Source organism: Arachis stenosperma, chromosome 2, assembly GCF_014773155.1.
Source record: "Arachis stenosperma cultivar V10309 chromosome 2, arast.V10309.gnm1.PFL2, whole genome shotgun sequence".
Lineage (NCBI taxonomy): Eukaryota > Viridiplantae > Streptophyta > Magnoliopsida > Fabales > Fabaceae > Arachis > Arachis stenosperma.
The window spans coordinates 35619213-35640322 of NC_080378.1; the positions used below are offsets into that span (position 1 = coordinate 35619213).

At 38.9% G+C, this 21110-nt stretch overlaps 1 non-coding gene across 1 annotated transcript; it reads right to left on the reverse strand.

The window, feature by feature from the left end:
• Positions 1–1169: 1169 nt before the first annotated feature.
• Positions 1170–1277, reverse strand: LOC130964746 (small nucleolar RNA R71). The gene has a single exon (XR_009080822.1). It is a non-coding gene; the product is annotated as a small nucleolar RNA R71 (small nucleolar RNA).
• Between the last annotated feature and the right edge of the window lie 19833 nt (positions 1278–21110).

Sequence of the window (21110 nt, forward strand, 5' to 3'; positions counted from 1 at the left end):
CAAAATCAAATCTTTTTCAAATCAAATCTTTTCAATCAAATGTTTTCAAAATCAATTTCTTTCCTTTTTCAAAGATACTTGCTAACAATTAATGATTTGATTCAACATTTCAAGTATGTTACCTTTTCTGTTGAGAAAGGTTTAATGTTTGAATCATATCTTTTCTTGTTAGGCAAGTCATTAATTTTTAAAATCAAATCTTTTTAAATTGTTTTTCAAATCATATCTTCTCAATCACATCTTTTTAAAACCATAACTTTTCAATCATATCTTTTTAATCACACCTTTTTCAAAATAGTTTTCAATCATATCTTTTTAAATTCTAATTTCAAAATCTTTTCAAAAATTACTTGATTTCTTTCCCACTCTTGGTTTTCGAAAATCAATTAAAGTTTTCAAAATGTTTTTAAAATCTTTTTAATTTAATTTTCGAAATTTCTTCCCCTCTTCTCACATCCTTCTATTTATGGAGTACCAGTCCTCCTCAATGCACAATTCGAACTCTATCTGACTAAGTTCGAATTCTTCTACCTCTTCCTTCTAATTTTCTTTTTCTCTGACACCTCAAGGAATCTCTATACTGTGACATAGAGGATTCCATAGTTTCTTGTTCTCTTCTCTTTCATATGAGCAGGAACAAAGACAAAGGCATTCTTGTTGAAGCTGACCCTGAACCTGAAAGGACCTTGAAGCGAAAGCTAAGAGAAGCTAAGGCACAACTCTCTGTAGAGGACCTGACAGAAATCTTCAAAGAAGAAGAACCCATGGCAGCCGAAAACAACAACAATGCCAACAATGCAAGGAAGGTGCTGGGTGACTTTACTGCACCTACTCCCGACTTCTATGGGAGAAGCATCTCTATCCCTGCCATTGGAGCAAACAACTTTGAGCTTAAGCCTCAATTAGTTTCTCTAATGCAACAGAATTGCAAGTTCCATGGACTTCCATTGGAAGATCCTCATCAGTTTTTGGCTGAATTCTTGCAAATCTGTGACACTGTCAAGACTAATGGGGTTGACCTTGAGGTCTATAGACTTATGCTATTCCCTTTTGCTGTAAGAGACAGAGGTAGGATATGGTTGGACTCACAACCTAAAGAAAGCCTGAACTCTTGGGAAAAGCTAGTCAATGCCTTCTTGGCAAAGTTCTTTCCACCTCAAAAATTGAGTAAGCTTAGAGTGGAAGTCCAAACCTTCAAACAAAAGGAAGGAGAATCCCTCTATGAAGCTTGGGAAAGATACAAATAATTAATCAAAAAATGTCCTTCTGACATGCTTTCTGAATGGAGCATCATAGGTATTTTCTATGATGGTCTCTCTGAACTATCCAAGATGTCTTTGGATAGCTCTGCTGGAGGATCTCTTCATCTGAAGAAGACGCCTACAGAAGCTTAAGAACTAATTGAAATGGTTGCAAACAACCAATTCATGTACACTTCTGAAAGGAATCCTGTGAACAATGGGACAAATCAGAAGAAAGGAGTTCTTGAGATTGATACCCTGAATGCCATCTTGGCTCAGAACAAAATATTGACCCAACAAGTCAATTTGATCTCTCAAAGTCTGTCTGGACTGCAAGCTGCACCAGGCAGTACTAAGGATGCTTCATCTGAAGAAGAAGCTTATGATCCTGAGAACCCTTCAATGGAAGAGGTGAATTACATGGGAGAACCCTATGGAAACACCTATAATTCTTCATGGAGAAATCATCCAAATTTCTCATGGAAGGATCAACAGAGACCTCAATAAGGTTTCAACAACAATAATGGTGGAAGAAACAGGTTTAGCAATGGCCAGCCTTTCCCATCATCTTCTCAGCAACAGACAGAGAATTCTAAGCAGAACCACTCTGACTTAGCAACCATGGTCTCTGATCTGATCAAAACCACTCAAAGTTTCATGACTGAAACAAGGTCCTCCATTAGAAACTTGGAGGCACAAGTGGGACAGCTGAGTAAGAAAGTTACTGAACTCCCTCCTAGTACTCTTCCAAGCAATACAGAAGAAAATCCAAAAGGAGAGTGCAAGGCCATCAACATGGCCGAATTTGGAGAGGAGGAAGAGGCAGTGAACGCCACTGAGGAAGACCTCAATGGACGTCTACTGGCCTCCAATGAGTTCCCTAATGAGGAATCATGGGAATCTGAGGCTCACACTGAGACCATAGAGATTCCATTGGATTTGCTTCTGCCATTCATGAGCTTTGATGAGTATTCTTCCTCTGAAGAGGATGAGTATGTCACTGAAGAGCAAGTTGCTAATTACCTTGGAGCAATCATGAAGCTAAATGACAAGTTATTTGGAAATGAGACTTGGGAGAACAAACCTCCTTTGCTCACCAAAGAACTGGAATACTTGTCTAGGCAGAGATTACCTCAAAAGAGACAAGATCCTGGGAAGTTTTCAATACCTTGTACCATAGGCACCATGACCTTCAAGAAGGCTCTGTGTGATTTAGGGTCAAGTGTAAACCTCATGCCTCTCTCTGTAATGGAGAAGCTAGGGATCTTTGAGGTATAAGCTGCAAGAATCTCACTAGAGATGGCAGACAATTCAAGAAAACAAGCTTATGGGCTAGTAGAGGATGTTTTGGTGAAGATTGAAGACCATTACATCCCTGCTGATTTCATAGTCCTCGAAACTGGGAAGTGCATGGATGAATCCATTATCCTTGGCAGACCCTTCCTAGCCACAGCTAAGGCTGTGATTGATGTTGATAGAGGTGAAATGATCATTCAAGTGAATGAAGGATCCTTTGTGTTTAAGGCTCAAGGATATCCCTCAGTCACCATGGAGAGGAAGCATGAAGAGCTTCTCTCAAAACAGAGTCAAACAGAGCCCCCACAGTCAAACTCTAAGTTTGGTGTTGGGAGGCCACAACCAAACTCTATGTTTGGTGTTCAACCCCCACATTCAAACTCTAAGTTTGGTGTTGGGAGGTTCCAACATTACTCTGAGTATCGGTGAGGCTCCATGAGAGCCCTCTGTCAAGCTACTGACATTAAAGAAGCGCTTGTTGGGAGGCAACCCAATGTTATATTTTATCTATTTTCCTTTGTTATTTTATGTTTTCTGTAGATTGATGATCATGAGAAGTCACAAAATCAATTGAAAAAGCAAAAACAGAACAAAAAACAGGAAGAAAAACAGCACACCCTGGAGGAAGAACCTACTGGCGTTTAAACACCAGTAAGGCTAGCAGATGGGCGTTTAACGCCCAGTCTGGCACCATTCTGGGCGTTTAACGCCAGAAAGAGACACCAGACTGGCGTTAAACGCCAGAAAAGGGTAAGCACTTGGCGTTAAACGCCAGAAATGGGCACCAGCCCAGCGTTTAATGCCAGAATTGGCTCAAAACGCATTTTTGCATGCCATTTGGTGCAGGGATGACTTTTCCTTGACACCTCAAGATCTGTGGACCCCACAGGATCCCCACCAACCCCACCACCCTCATTCTTCTTCACCCATTCACCAATCACCTCAATACCTCTTCCCCAAAAACCTTTCACCTATCAAATCCCATCTTTCTCTTCACCACTCACATCCATCCTTCATAAAACCCCACCTACCTCACCATTCAAATTCAAACCACTTTCCCTTCCAAACCCACCCATAATGGCCGAAACCCTACCCCTCACCTTTCTACTCTTTCTTCTTTTGCTCGAGCACGAGCAAACCTTTTAAGTTTGGTGTGGTAAAAGCATTGCTTTTTGTTTTTCCATAACCATTTATGGCATCCAAGGCCAGAGAAACCTCTAGAAAGAGGAAAGGGAAGGCAAAAGCTTCCACCTCCGAGTCATGGAAGATGGAGAGATTCATCTCAAGGGTGCATCAAGACCACTTCTATGAAGTTGTGGCTTTGAAGAAGGTGATCCCCGAGGTCCCTTTCAAACTCAAAAAAAGGTCAACTTTGATCAAAGGTTGGACCAAGTCCTCATAGACATTTGTGAAGAGGGCGCCCAATGGAAGAGAGATTCAAGAGGGAAGCCGGTTCAACTGAGAAGGCATGACCTCAAGCCCATCACTAAGAAAAGGATGGAGCAAACAAGAGATCCCACTCATCAGGAAATCCCTGAGATACCTCAAGGGATGCACTTTCCTCCACAAAACTATTGGGAGCAAATCAACACCTTCCTAGGAGAATTGAGTTCCAACATGGGACAACTAAGGGTGGAGCACCAAGAACATTCCATCCTCCTCCATGAAATTAGAGAAGATCAAAGAATCATGAGAGAGGAGCAACAAAGACAAAGAAGAGACATTGAGGAGCTCAAGCACTCCATAGGATCTTCAAGAAGAAGAACAAGCCGCCATCACTAAGGTGGACCCGTTCTTTAATCTCCTTGTTCTTCATTTTTCTGTTTTTCGAAAATTTATGCTTATGTTTGTCCATGTTTGTGTCTTATGATCATTAGTGTCTTAGTGTCTATGCCTTAAAGTTATGAATGTCCTATGAATCCATCACCTTTCTTAAATGAAAACTGTTTTTATTACAAAAGAACAAGAAGTACAGGATTTCGAATTCATCTTTAAAACTAGCTTAATTAGTTTGATGTGGTGACAATACTTTTTGTTTTCTGAATGTATGCTTGAACAGTGCATATGTCTTTTGAATTTGTTGTTCATGAATGTTAAAATTGTTGGCTCTTGAAAGAATGATGAGAAAGGAGACATGTTACTGAGGATCTAAAAAATCATAAAAATGATTCTTGAAGCAAGAAAAAGCAGTGAATACAAAAAAAAACGAAAAAAGGAGAAAGAGAAAAAGCAAGAAATAAAGTTGTGATCCAAGGCAAAAAGAGTGTGCTTAAGAACCCTGGACACCTCTAAATGGGGACTCTAGCAAAGCTGAGTCACAATCTGAAAAGGTTCACCCAATTATGTGTCTGTGGCATGTATGTATCCGGTGGTAATACTGGAAGACAGAGTGCTTTGGGCCACGGCCAAGACTCATAAAGTAGCTGTGTTCAAGAATCATCATACTTAACTAGGAGAATCAATAACACTATCTGGATTCTGAGTTCCTAAAGAAGCCAATCATTCTGAATTTCAAAGGATAAAGTGAGATGCCAAAACTGTTCAGAGGCAAAAAGCTAAAAGCCCCGCTCATCTAATTAATACTGATCTTCATAGATGTTTTTGGAATTCATTGCATATTCTCTTCTTTTTATCTTATTTGATTTTTAGTTGCTTGAGGACAAGCAACAATTTAAGTTTGGTGTTGTGATGAGCGGATAATTTGTACGCTTTTTGGCATTATTTTTAGTATGTTTTTAGTATGATTTAGTTAGTTTTTAGTATATTTTTATTAGTTTTTAGTTAAAATTCACTTTTCTGGACTTTACTATGAGTTTGTGTGTTTTTCTGTGATTTCAGGTATTTTCTGGCTGAAATTGAGGGACCTGAGCAAAAATCTGATTCAGAGACTGAAAAGGACTGCAGATGCTGTTGGATTCTGACCTCCCTGCACTCGAAGTGGATTTTCTGGAGCTATAGAAGCTCAATTGGCTCGCTCTCAACGGCGTTGGAAATTAGACATTCTGGGCTTTCCAGCAATATATGATAGTCTATACTTTGCCCAAGATTTGATGGCCCAAACCGGCGTTCAAAGTCACCTTTAGAATTCCCAGCGTTAAACGCCGGAACTGGCACCAAAGTGGGAGTTAAACGCCCAAACTGGCACAAAAGCTGGCGTTTAACTCCAAGAAGAGTCTCTACACGAAAATGCTTCAATGCTCAGCCCAAGCACACACCAAGTGGGCCCGGAAGTGGATTTTTATGTCATTTACTCATCTTTGTAATTCTTAAGCTACTAGTTCCCTATAAATAGGACCTTTTACTATTGTATTTGACATCTTGGTAGCTATCCTTAGTCTTATGCTATCTTAGATCATGGGGCTGGCCTCACGGCCATGCCTAGACCTTGTTCTTATGTATTTTCAACGGTGGAGTTTCTACACACCATAGATTAAGGTGTGGAGCTCTGCTGTACCTCGAGTATTAATGCAATTACTATTGTTCTTCTATTCAATTCAGCTTGTTCTTATTCCAAGATATTCATTCGCACTCAAGAACTTGATGAATGTGATGATTATGTGACACTCATCATCATTCTCACTTATGAACAAGTGACTGACAACCACTTCTGTTCTACAAGCAAACAAGGCTCTAATGTTTATCTCTTGGGTTCTTTAACCGGAATCTTCGTGGTATAAGCTAGAATTGATGGCGGCATTCAAGAGAATCTGGAAGGTCTAAACCTTGTCTGTGGTATTCTGAGTAGGATTCAATGATTGAATGACTATGACGAGCTTCAAACTCGCGATTGTGGGGTGTTAGTGACAGACGCAAAAGAATCACAGGATTCTATTCCGACATGATCGAGAACCGACAGCTGGATAGCCGTGCCGTGACAGGGTGCGTTGAACATTTCCACTGAGAGGATGGGAGGTAGCCACTGACAACGGTGAAACCCTTGCATAAGCTTGCCATGGAAAGGAGTAAGAAGGATTAGATGAAGACAGTAGGAAAGCAGACAGATGGAAGGGACAAAGCATCTCCATTCGCTTATCTGAAGTTCTTACCAATGAATTGCATAAGTATCTCTATCTTTATCTTTTATTCATATTATAACCATCTGAGTCTGCCTGACTAAGATTTACAAGGTGACCATAGCTTGCTTCATACCAACAATCTCTGTGGGATCGACCCTTACTCGCGTAAGGTTTATTACTTGGACGACCCAGTACACTTGCTGGTTAGTTGTGCGAAGTTATGATAAAGAGTTGAGATTGCAATTGTGCGTACCATATTGATGGCGCTATTGATGATCACAATTTCGTGCACCAGTGATCTGCGAAAACTTTATTCATTAGCCTCTGATAAGTAGCTCCTGCGTTCTTGAGACCGAAAGGCATCACGATGTAACAGTAGTTTGCTTTTGGTGTGAGGAACGAGGTTTTTTCTTGATCTGGTGGATACATGGGGATTTGGTTGTACCCTGAATATGCGTCCATGAATGAGAGATACTTATATCCTGATGAAGCGTCCACTAGAGCGTCGATGCTTGGGAGTGGATAGGGGTCTTTTGGGTAGGCTTTGTTGAGGTCGGTGTAGTCGGTGCACATTCGCCACTTCCCATTTGACTTTTTCACTAAGACGACGTTTGCTAGCCATAGTGGATATTTGACTTCCCTTATGAATCCGGCCTCAAGTAGCGCTTGTACTTGTTCTTCTACAGCCTGAGCTCGTTCTGGTTCGAGTTTTCTTCGTCTTTGTTGTACCGGCCGGGATCCCGGATAGACTGCTAATTTGTGGCTCATTAGCTCGGGATCAATACCTGGCATGTCGGCAGCTTTCCATGCGAAGAGATCAACATTGTCTCGTAGGAACCGTATTAGTGATTCCTTTATGTCTCCTTTCAGGATCGTGCCAATATTAGTTGTTTTATCCGAGGTGTCTCCGATCTGGATTCTTTCTACTTCTCCTTCGGGTTGTGGTCGGAATTCTTCTCGCCTCCGAACTCCACCGAGCTCGATTGTGTGGAACTCTCCTCCTTCACCTCGGAGGTTTAGGCTTTCGTTATAACAGCAACGTGCCATTTTTTGATCTGCCTTTATCGTAGCTATCCCTTCCGCGGTTGGGAATTTCATATATAGATGTGGGGTTGAAACTATTGCTCCGAGTTGATTTAACGTTGTCCGACCTATTAAGGCATTGTAGGCTGAGCTTACGTCGACCACGATGTAGTCTATCTTGAGTGTTCTGGATTGGTTCCCCTTTCCGAAGGTTGTATGCAGTGATACGTATCCCAGCGGTTGAACTGGGGCATCTCCTAGTCCGAACAGGCTGTTCGGATATGCTCTTAGCTCTTTTTCGTCTAGACCGAGTTTGTCGAAGGCAGTTTTGAATAAGATGTCTGCAGAGCTTCCTTGGTCAATTAATGTACGGTGAAGGTTGGCATGTGCCAGTATGATTGTAATGACCATGGGGTCGTCGTGTCCCGAGATGATTCCGGATGCGTCTTCCTTGGTAAACGTGATGGCTGGGATGTCTGGGACTTCCTTTTTTCCTTCGACATGGTATACTTCTTTGAGGTGTCGCTTTCGGGATGATTTGGAGATTCCTCCTCCGGCAAATCCGCCGTGTATAACGTGAACATGTCTTTCCGGTGTGCGAGGTGATCGTTCGGATCGTCCAACATCCTCATCCCTTCTTCTTTTTCTTGGTTCGTCATCCCGGTTGGCCAAAAATCGATCTAGCTTTCCTTCTCTTACTAGTCTTTCTATGACATTTTTCAGGTCGAAGCATTCGTTGGTGGAATGCCCTCGAAGTCGGTGATACTCACAGTATTCATTCCGATTTCCTCCTCCTCTTTTGCCTTTAAGTGGCCGAGCTGGAAGGATTTTCTCTGTATGGCAGACTTCTTTGTAAACATCTACCAAGGATACCCTAAGAGGAGTATAGTTATGATATTTTTTGATTTTCTCTCCGGAGCGATCTTCTTTTTTCTTGGATTCTTTATCTCGGTAGGCAGAGCCGAACCTTGAGGTTTCGCCAAGTCGAGAGTTTTCCTCCATGTTGATGTATTTTTGTGCCCATTCTTGTACCTCGTCTAAGGTACTAGGGTATCTCTTTGATATAGATTGGCTAAATGGTCCTTCTCGTAGGCCATTTATAAGGCCCATAATGGCAGCCTCTGTTGGTAGACTCTGTATGTCCATGCATGTTTTGTTGAATCTTTCCATGTAGTTGCGAAGGCTATCCCGATCTCCCTGCTTGATCCCTAGTAGGCTAGGTGCGTGTTTGGCTTTGTCCTTTTGTATGGAGAATCGGGCCAGGAACTTCTTGGCCAGATCGTCGAAACTCGAGATGGATTTTGGAGGTAGGTTGTCAAACCATTTAATGGCTGTCTTTGTGAGAGTTGTTGGAAAGGCTTTGCAGCGGACTGCATCTGAGGCATCTGTGAGGTACATTCTACTTCTGAAGTTGCTAAGATGATGGTTGGGGTCCGAGGTGCCGTCATATAGAGTCATATCCGGAAGCTTGAAATCTTTTGGAATTTTGGTCTTCATAATTTCTCTGGTGAATGGATCTTGATCTTTCTGAGACCTATCTTCTGCGGATGATCGAGTAGCTTTAGTTTTAAGATCGGCTTCGAGTTTTACAAGCTTATCTTCCAGTCCTCTGCGCCGCCTTATCTCTCGGCGTAGATCTTCTTCCTTTTCACGTCGATGTTGGGCTTCTTTCTCGAGTTGCTCCAATCGATTTTGAAGTGCTTCTATTACTCCTGGATTTGATTAATTTTTGTTTCCATTGATTTCTGGAGTATCTTTGAGTATTGTGTCCGCATTTTTATGCGGCGTTTTGTCTTCCAAACCTGAATCATGGTCATTGTCATGGTCATCTACCATGTCAATGGGATGACTTCCTGGTTCCCCGGCAACGGCGCCAATGTTCCGAGCGTCACCTGAAACTGTAGGTCGATCTCGGATGAGACCTTCTGTGTTGGTCGGAGCCGACGTGTCCGGCAGGTGTACAGCGGCCGGAGCTGGTGGGTCCGACTTGTTGGACTTGGAGGCGATGCTGATCCTTCGTCCCCAGAGGGTGGGGGGTACCTGCAAAGAACTCCGATGCTTAAGTTAGCAAGGGTATTAAGCAGGTATTGAGTAGAATCAGAGTATGAGTTATACCTGGGTGCTCCAGTGTATTTATAATGGTGAGATGTGGCCTCCTGTGGATAAGATAAGTTAGTTATCTTATCTTATCTTTATCTTATCTTTAAGTGAGGTCATCTTTAAGGGAACCGCCTTTATTTCTATGGGCTTGGGCTGCCCTTGGATTTGGGGTGCGTTCCTCTATTTGGGCCCTTCATTTGGGCTTTCCTGTGACTTGGCCGAGCTCTTTTAAGGAGAGGTCGGGTTGTCCTGTCCTGAAGAGGTCGGTCGCTTTGTCTATCGAACATCCCGGGTCGGATAGCTCGACCCAGGGTATAAACATGCCATCAAATCTCGAGCAAAGTATGAACTATTATATATTGCTGGAAAGCCCTAGATGTCTACTTTCTAACGCAATTGAGAGCGCACCAATTGGGCTTCTGTAGCTCCAGAAAATTCACTTTGAGTGCAGGGAGGTCAGAATCCAACAGCATCTGCAGCCCTTTTCAGCCTCTGAATCAGATTTTTGCTCAGGTCCCTCAATTTCAGCCAGAAAATACCTGAAATCATAGAAAAACACACAAACTCATAGTAAAGTCCAGAAAAGTGAATTTTAAATAAAAACTAATAAAAATATAATAAAAACTAACTAAAACATACTAAAAGCATACTAAAAACAATGCCAAAAAGCGTATAAATTATCCGCTCATCACTAATGCTCTTAAGATCACTAATGGACCACCCAAGGGCTGTCTTGTGTGTCCTTAACACCTGAATTAGTGCTTTCTCTTCCTATGGCTCTAAAGCAGAGCTTATGATTACAGGAAAAGTGTCACCGTCTCCCAGAAATGTATATTTCAGGGATGGTGGTAATGGTTTGAGCTCGGGTTTAGGAGGTTTCTCCTCTTCCTGAGGAGTTTTCAGAGGAACTATTATTTCTTTTTGTACCTCTAGATCAGGCTAAACATCTTTAAAGATATCCTCTAGCTCTGATTCGAGACTCTCAGCCATACTGATCTCCTGTACTAGGAAGTCAATAATATCAACACGCATGCAGTCTTTTGATGTGTCTGGGTGATTCATTGCTTCAATAGCATTCAGCCTAAACTCATCCTCATTGACTCTCAGGGTTACTTCCCCTTTTTGGACGTCAATGAGGGTTCATCCAGTTGCTAGGAAAAGTCTTCCTAGAATGAGAGTTGCACTCTTGTGCTCCTCCATTTCCAACACTACAAAATCAGTGGGAAAGGCAAATGGCCCAACTGTGACAATCATGTCTTCAATCACGCCTGATGGGTATTTAATGGAGCCATCAGCAAGTTAAAGACATATCCTGGTTGGTTTGACCTCTTCAGTCAAGCTAAGCTTTTTGATAGTGGATGCAGGGATTAGGTTGATGCTTGCCCCAAGATCACATAGAGCTATCTTGGTACAGGTATCCTCTAATGTGCATGGTATCATAAAGCTTCCAGGATTCTTAAGCTTCTCTGGTAAGCTCTTTAAAATGATTGTTCTGCATTCTTCAATGAGAAAAACTTTTTCAGTTTCTCTCCAATCCTTCTTATGACTTAAGATCTCTTTCATGAACTTAGCATAAGAGAATATTTGTTCAAGTGCCTCTGCAAACAAAATCTTGATTTCAAGAGTCCTGAGATAGTCTGTAAAGCGGGCAAATTATTTATCCTATTCCGCTTGGCGGAGTTTCTGAGGATAAGGTATTTTGGCTTTGTATTCTTCAACCTTGATTGCTGCAGGTTCATTTCCTATAGAGGTAGGTTGAGAAGCCTTCTTGAAGGAGTTATTATCAGCACTTGCAAGTGTCTGACCTCTCCTAGGCGTTTGAACGCCAGGATTGGGGACTGGATTGGCGTTTAACGCCAGATTTCCCCCTTTTTCTGGCGTTTGAACGCCAGAACTGAACATGGGTTGGGCATTTAATGCTAATTTTTCTCCATTTTCTGGCGTTTGAATGCCAGAACTGGGCGTGCACTGGGCGTTTAACGCCGGTTTTTCACCCTTTTCTGGTGTTTGAATGCCAGAATCATTTCTCTCTGGGCTCTTACTGTCCTCAGAGGGATTTTGGGTAGCAGTCTACTCATCCTCTATTATTTGTTCTTTTTTTGGCTTTCTGCTGCTTTGAAATAAGGTATTTAATATTTTTCCACTCCTTAATTGAACTGTTTGGCACTCTTCTGTTATTTGTTTTGATAACTGCTGTCTTGTCTGGTCAAATTGTGCTTCCATGTTCCTGTTAGCATCCTTAGTGTCTTGTAACATCTCTTTAAATTCTGCTAACTGTTTTGTCAGGTAACATAATTGCTGATTGATTTCAGTAACTTGTTCTAGAGGACTAAGTTCAGTGGATACTGCCTTAGCCTCTTCTTTTATGGAGGAATCACTACTTAAGTACAGATGCTGATTTCTAGCAACTGTATCAATGAGCTCTTGAGCCTCTTCGATTATTTTTCTCATGTGTATAGATCCACCAGCTGAGTGGTCTAGAGATATCTGAGCCTTTGCTGTTAGCCCGTAGTAGAAGATGTCTAACTGCACCCATTCTGAAAATATTTCAGAGGGACATTTCCTTAGCATCTCTCTGTACCTCTCTCAGGCATTGTAAAGGGATTCATTATCCTCTTGTTTGAAGCCTTGGATGTCCAGCCTTAGCTGTGTCATCCTCTTAGGAGGGAAATATTAATTCAGGAATTTGTCTGACAACTGTTTCCATGTTTTTATGATGGCATTAGGTTTGTTATTTAACCACCTCTTAGCTTGGTCTTTTACAGCAAATGGAAACAGCAATAATCTGTAGACATCCTGATCTACTTCCTTATCATGTACTGTGTCAGCAATTCGTAAGAATTGTGCCAGAAACTCAGTAGGTTCTTCCTGTGGAAGACCGGAATATTGGCAATTTTGTTGCACCATGATAATGAGCTGAGGATTCAACTCAAAACTACTGACTCCAATGGAGGGTAAATAGATACTACTCCCATATGAAGTAGTAATGGGGTTAGCATATGACTCCAGAGTCCTTCTGGACTGTTCATTTCCACTTAGGTCCATGATGGAGAAAGGGAGATGATGTGGATTTATTTTATTATATTTATTTTAAAGAAAAATTTTGAAAAAAAACTAAATTAAATAAAAAAGATTTGAAAATATTTTATGAGGATTTTCAAAAAAGTGAGGAGAGAGAAAGTGGTTAGGATGTTTTTGAAAAAGATATGATTTTAAAAATCTTAAAAGGATATGATTTGAAAAATTTTGACCAAGTCAACCCAAGGGATTCGAAAATTATGAGAAATTAAAGGAAAAGATATTTTTTATTTTTGAATTTTATTATGAAAGAGAAAAACACACAAAAGACACAAGACTTAAAATTTTTAGATCCAATGCTCCTTGTTTTCGAAAACTTTGGAAAGAAAACACCAAGGCACACCAAACTTAAAAATTTTAAGATCAAAACACGAAGAAGACTCAAGAACACCTTGAAGACTCACAAGAACAACAAGAAAAAAAAGAAAGAACACCAAACTTAAAATTTTTAGAAAACCAAAATAAAATTTTCGAAAAGTAAAGAAAAATTAACAAGAGAACACCAAACTTAAAATTTGGCACAAGATTTAATCAAAGAAAAATTATTTTGAAAAAGTTTTAAAAGGAAGATACCCAATCACCAAAAACACAAGCACAACGCTCTAGCCAATTGAGCTATAAATTTAACGTGTTTTAAAAAGGTATTTAATATATATAATTTTTTTGAATACTGATAATTTGAAAATGCACAAGAAAAACAAGAAAAGACACAAAACAAGAAAAACTAAAGATCAAACAAGAAAAATAGCAAGAACGACTTGAAGATCAAGCAAGAACAATGAACACAAACTCGAAAATTTAAAGGAAAATAAAAAAATGCAATTGACACCAAACTTTAAATATGAAACTAAACTCAAACAAAAGACTCAAAGAAAAATTAAAAACTAATGAAGAAAAATAATATTTTTCAAAGATTTTTAAAAGGAATAATAAAAGATGCAATCCTAGTGACTAAACCAAAAAGATAAATTTTTCTTAATCTAAGTAACAAGATAACTCGTCAGTTGTTCAAACTCGAACAATCCCTGGCAACGGCGCCAAAAACTTCATGCACGAAAATTACACTCATACTTTGTAATTCCGCACAACTAACCAACAAGTGCACTGGGTCATCCAAGTAATACCTTACGTGAGTAAGGGTCGATCCCACGGAGATTGCCGGCTTGAAGCAAGCTGTGGTTATCTTATTAATCTTAGTCAGGATATCAATAGTGGTTCTTAGTTTTAATTGTAAAAAGTGAAAGAGCATGAAATGAATACTTGTTACGTAGTAATGGATAATGGGTTGGAGTTTTGGAGATGCTCTGTCCCTTGAATTTTGCTTTCCTACTGTCTTCTTCTTCACGCACGCAGGTCTCTTTCCATGGCAAGCTGTATGTTGGTGGATCACCGTTGTTAATGGCTACCAGCTGTCCTCTCAGTGAAAAGGGTCCATGTACATGGCTAATCATCTGTTGGTTCTCACTAATGTTGGAATAGGATCCATTGATCCTTTTGCGTCTGTCACCACGCCCAGCATTCATGAGTTTAAAGCTCGTCACAGTCATCCCTTCCCGGATCCTACTCGGAATACCACATACAAGGTTTAGAATTTTCGGATCTCAGAATGCTGTCAATTAATTCTAGCTTATACCACAAGGACTCTGATCTCATGGATTTGAATGCTTTGTTGTCAGGACAGGCAGTCAAACTCGTGAGCCAGGAACCCAAGAGACATCCATTCAATCTAAGGTAGAACGAAAGTGGTTGTCAGGCATACGTTCATAGGTTGAAAATGGTGATGAGTGTCACGGATCATCACATTCATCATGTTGAAGTGCGAATGAACATCTTAGAATAGAAACAAGCATGATTGAATAGAAAACAGAAATAATTGCATTAATTCATCGAGACACAGCAGAGCTCCTCACCCCCAACCATGGGGTTTAGAGACTCATGCCGTCAAAGATACAAATTCAGATGTAAAAATATCATGAGGTACAAAATAAATCTCTAAAAGTAGTTTATATACTCAACTAGTAACCTAGGTTTACAGAAAATGAGTAAACTAAGATAGATAGTGCAGAAATCCACTTATGGGGCTCACTTGGTGTGTGCTAGGGCTGAGTATTGAAGCTTTCACGTGCATAGGCTATTCTTGGAGTTAAACACCAGTTTGTAACCTGTTTTGGCGTTTAACTCTGGTTTGTAACTTGTTTCTGGAGTTTAACGCCAGAATAGGGCAGAAAGCTGGCGTTGAACGCCAGTTTTCATCGTCTAAACTTGAGCAAAGTATGGACTAATATATATTTCTGGAAAGCCCTGGATGTCTACTTTCCAACGCAATTGAGAGTGCATCATTTGGACTTCTGTAGCTCCAAAAATTTCATTTCGAGTGTAGGGAGGTCAGAATCCAACAGCATCTGCAGTCCTTTTTCAGCCTCTAAATCAGATTTTTGCTCAGGTCCCTCAATTTCAGTTAGAAAATACCTGAAATCACAGAAAAATACACAAACTCATAGTAAAGTCCAGAAATGTGATTTTTGCATAAAAACTAATAAAAATGTACTAAAAAGTAACTAAATTCTACTAAAAACTATGTGAAAACACCCCCAAAAAGCGTATAAAATATTCGCTCATCATTAGGTACAAAAAGGTGATTTTCGATGTCCGCTTCAAACTAAAAAAGGTGGAGTATCCAAAAATCCAACGAGAGATCTAGAGAAGGGATTGGAAAATTCTGACCAATCCTGTCTCGGAGGTTGGAACACTAATGGTGCAAGAATTCTTTGCCAATGCTTGGGTCACCAAAAATCATGATACAAGTGTGAACCTAAAGCCCAAGAACTGGTGCACCATGGTGAGGGAGCAACTATTGGACTTCAGTCTGGAAAGTGTGAGGGTGGTGCTCCAATTGCCTCAGATGCCAGGAAACCCACACTCCTACACTAGAATGGTCAACTCCAACTAAAGATTAGATCAAGTCTTTGCATACATCTATGTGAAAGGATCACAGTGGAGGAAGGATGCACAAGGCAAGCCCTACCAACTGGGTAGGCTTGACCTTAAGCCCGTAGCCTGAGGATGGTTAGAGTTCATCCAACGCTCCATCATCCCCACAAGTAATCGATCTGAGGTTACCATAGACCGAGCAATAATGATTCATTGCATTATGCTTAGGAATGAGGTGGAAGTACATGAGGTGATACCTCAAGAATTGTATATGGTGGCTGATAAAACCTTCACCCAAGTGAGGTTAGCATTCCCGCACCTCATATATTGCCTATGCAATTCAGTTGGAATTAGCATAGTTGGAGATACCCTTATAGAGATGGACAAGCCCATAACAAAGAGGAAGATGGAGCATGTGAGAGAGCAGGTGCACGGACCACAGCAAGAGCCAGTTCAACCACCTGCACTTGAGATCCCTGAAATGCCTCAGGGAATGCATTTTCCTCCCCCGAACTATTGGGATCAACTGAACACATCCTTAGGAGAGCTGGCCTCTTCTGTGGATCAATTGAGGAACGAGCACCAAGATCAAGCTGTTATCCTCCATGATATAAGGGAAGATCAGAGGATCATGAGGGAGGAGCAGGAGAGACAGAGGTGAGACATAGAGAAAATCAAATGCTCCATTGGGTTCTCCAGAAGGAGCAGCAGTGGCCATCACTAAGGTTGTTGAGTCCCATTATTCCTCTATTTGTTTTATTTCTATTTTTAGTGTACTTTAATTTATTGTCTGTTTTCTCTTCTCAGTTCATGATCACGTTTAGTATTTTGTTCTTTTCTAGTTTTGTTTTTTGTTTTGCCGTGGTTATAAAATGCCCTGTGTATCTGTCACCATGCTTAAAAGAAAATTTTATTTGAAAAAAAAGGAATAGTGTGATACATAAGTTTTGAGTTATATCATAAGTATTTCAATTATTTTGACGTGGTAGCCTTGCAATTATCTTCTGAATGTATGTATTAACAATGCATAATTGATATTGAAGTTAAGTACGTTGGCCCTCAAAGAACAGTGAATTTAGAGAAGTATTATTGATTTTCTAAAAAAATAAAAATCATTGATCTTGCAGCAAAAAAAAAAGCAGTTGAACAAAAAGAAAAATAACAGAAAAAGAAAAGAAAGCTCAAAAGAAAAAGAAAAGAGCAAGGATCCAAAGCTTTGAGCATCAATGGTTAGGAGGGTCTAAAATTGGCCTAGAAAGCTCAAATAAGTTGCTATCCCTAACTAAATGCTTGTGGTGTGAAGGTGACAAGCAAAGAGCTTGAGATTGAGCAATTAAAGTCGTGATCCATAGGCTAAAGAGTACGCTTAAGAACTCTGGGCACCACTTTCTGAGAATTTAAGCAAAGCTAAATTCAAATCCAAAGGGTTCTCCCAGTTAAGTGCCTGTGGCATTTATGTATCCAGTGGTAATATGGGAAAATAAAACGCTTAGAGTCACAGCTAAGCTCAAAAGGTGTAAAGAACTAAAAGAAGCTGTGTTCAAGAATCAAGAAGAGCTAAAAGATGAGAATCAATAATATCATCCAAATTCTAGGTCTAAGAGATGCCAATGCCTCTAAGCTTCACAGGAAAGTGAGATGCCAAAACTGTTCAGAGATAAAGAGCTAATAGCCCTATTCAGTATTTGGAATTGAGCTTCATTGACAACTCTGACACTTATTGTATCTTTCTTTTCTATTTAGTCCTACTTTGTTTTTGGTTGCTTGAGGACAAGCAACAGTTTAAGTTTGGTATTCTGATGAGCGGATACTTTATATACTTTTTGGCACTATTTTCTTAGTGTTTTTAGTATATTTTGTTATGTTTTATTATGTTTTAGTAGGTTTTAGTGCAAAAATTACTTTTTGGATGTTGCTTTGAGTTTTTGTGGGTTTTCTATGATTTTAGGTGATTTTTGGGTGAATTTGGAAAGTTTTGGCAAAGTATGATCCATAGGCAAAGAAAGGACAACAAATGTTGTCAGATCCTAACCTCCGTGTATTCAAATGAGCAATTTTGGAGCTATAGAGGTCTAATTAATGCGCTCTTAATGGTGTTAGAAAGATAACTTCCAGAGCTTTCTAGCAATGTATAATAGTCTATACTTTGCTTTGAAAAGGACTGCCCAAACAGGGCGTTAAATGCCCAACTTATTCCCTTTCTAGTGTTCAATGCCCCAAGAGGACCAAGGCCAGCGTTAAATGCCCAAAACTAGCATTCAACACCCCCTCACTCAAGTTGGACACCAATCTTAACCCAAAACACTCACCAAGTGGGCATAGAAAGTGGATTTTCACACCTTTAACTTAGATTATTTCATTTTTGTAATTTCTAATTATTATTAATTTCTTTTGAGGTCTAGATTAGTATAAAGAGAACAAGGATCACCCTTGTTCAGAACCTTTTGAAATTTACACATTTTTTATATTATTTTTGTAAATTATGAGCGGATAAATCTCATAGGTTAAGGATAGGAGCTCTGATCATTCCTATAGATTAATATCATTACTTTTCTACTTTAATATATGTTTGATTCCATTTTATGGTGTATTTTCATTCTTCATCTTTATGAATCTGGGGTAGAACGACAGTATGACCCCTTATTTTACATGAGTTCTCTACGAGTCCTGACCCGGATAATATTGAGCTACAGCTTGAGAGTACATCACATGTTCCAACAAGTTATTTGGGCTAATTAGGATATGTGACATGAAATCTTGTTAGTTAGGGGTAATTGAGGTTCCTGTGGCTCCAGGGCTAGAATCATAGAGCTTCATTCTCTGATCCAGAAGATCCAACATTATCTGTGGCATTTTGAGTAGGATCATCAGAGATTCATATTTTAATTATGACAAAACCTTTAAAATTAGTGTTAAAATTCATATTTTAATTATTTCTACTTTATTAAACTATAAAATTTAATTTTCTAATTATTTAAATAATGATTAATTTATTGACTAATTATTTATTAATTACCTAGAATTTACAGTTTTCTAACTCTAACTTCCTTTGATTTCTAATGTCTTCAACATATCTTCACTAGCTTGTTAATTAATATTTCTATGTTGTCTTTGATAATCTATTAGCATCTACATATATGCAATTCAACAATATTAAGTTTCAGGAACAAAACACCTACATAAATAGATCAGAAACAACAAAATATAACTATAACAAGTAAGCATTTAAGGATTAAAGTTATCCAAATTAAGTCTTAAAAGATAAGAAAGTAGCAAAGTGGTGACTAAGCATCAGAACTAACAGAATTTTCTTCCTCCTCATCATCTTTCTCGTAAAAAAATAGTGCTTAGTGGCTAAATCATCAATGTACTACTTCAAAATATCAATCATATCTTTGGTCTTCCTTAGATTAGACTCAATAATCCTATCTTCTCGCCTTCATTCAACTATGTAGGCCTATTATGACTCTATATAATTACCAAATTCTTGAGCTAAGTGCCGCACAACTCTAGTGAGTTCAGTGAACTTAGAACCAGTTGAGGATCGAGAAGCCCTTAAGCTTCCAACACCTCTAAGAGCTAGCTTTTTCTTTCCTCTGGAACTTGCATCAGTCTTCTTAGTAGCCTTGCATCCTTTCAAATATGAGTTGCATTCTTCATAAATTTCATTAGTGAAATCAACATCATGCAGCTCAAATATCTTTGTAAGGAACATGCCATATGAAAAGAAGTGTTGCAAAAACTAGTTACACATTCATGCATATGTCAAACCATAAGATATTAGAAAGATATCTAAATCTTGTTGATCAATGCAAATAAAACAAGGGTGTCGCAAAAGAAGGATTTTTAACAGGTGTCACTTTGGAGAAGAATAATATGATTAACAATTCTATGGAGATAGGCACTGATTATACCTAAAGCGCGGTGAGAAGGCACAATGCCATCCAACGATAGAATGTCAATGCAAATACTACCCATAGAATCAAACAAAGATACATTTCGTTTTTCATCCCGTTTACCAGAAGTATAAACTTGAAGAGCACAATCGAAAAAAACCAAGAGCTTGATTAGACTAGGAATGGTCAAGGATAACATTTTTCCCTCTTGTAGTAGAAATAATTCTTTCTTTATCAAAACCAATATTAGTATAGAATTCTTTCACAAGTTGAGAGCAAAATAGGACAACACATATCAAACAAAGGTGTCCAACCATGATACTCAAACACGTTAGAAAAGTTCAAATATTTCAAAGCAAATTTGTTCAAATCAACCAATTTAGTAGGGCACAAATGATATTTGGAGACATTCTCTTTGTAAAATATCCACTTCATGAAATTTCTAAAACGTATTTCATCAAAAGATTTTCTGAGAAGCTCAAAGTAAAAAGATTTGTAAGCAAGAGGGTTCATAGATAAAGGTTTCAAAATGAAGAGAAAAGTGAGAGTGCATACTATAACTGGGAAGAAGATAAGAGGGTTGCTCACGGTTATCAATCTCATGCATGGGCCTCTTACCTCAATAGGAGAAAAGAGCCAGAGAAAGTATAAGGTGATGATTAGTGGAGTTTATGTGCGTCATAGATAGCAGAAGAGGATCGAGGATTTCGGGTAAAGGAGAAGAAAGAGGAGTCGGGTTAGTATGAGTGTGACACAAAGAGCTTGGATAAAAAAGTTTTCTCTTTGTGGTCATTATATAGAGATATAGAAAGGTTTAATAAAAAGAAAATTAAATGGTAAAGAGTGAAGAGTGAAGAGAGTGTACCATAAAATGGGTGTGATGTGGTATAAATATATGGGTAGTGGATAGGAGAACAGTTTCATATTAGAAAAGAAAACAGAAAGATATGGTATGGAAGAAGTAATGGGATATGATATGAAAAGTGAAAGATACGGTATGGAAGAGGTAATGAGATATGATGGTATGAGATAAAATAAGAAAGATTTTTAGAGAGAAAAATTAAATCAAAAGGTATACAAAATAGAAATAAAGCCCATAAAGAATTTTGCAAACCCAATGATCAACAAGTCACAGTAAAGATGATCTAAACCATAAGCTCAATCTTTTTTTAGAAGATAATTAGCTAGAACCATCATTTGCAAAAAAGAAATCTCTCGTTTATCTGCAAGACAAAACTTGAAATATAGTGTTATACCAGAAAATTAATTTAAATAAAAAAAAATAATTTTCAGAGCAGTTTTAAGCTTGCAAAATCTCTCTTCAACTAAAGATTTCATAAAAATGCCAGCTAGCTAATTCTCAGATTTAACAAATTGAATGTCAATATTTCATTGTTCACATATTCTCTAATAGAATGATATTTAACTTAATGTGTTTTGTTCTAGAGTGCAATCAAATTTGTAAAAATATTAATGACACTCATATTGTCATATATTGAAGGAATATTAGGTGAGTTCAACTTATAGTT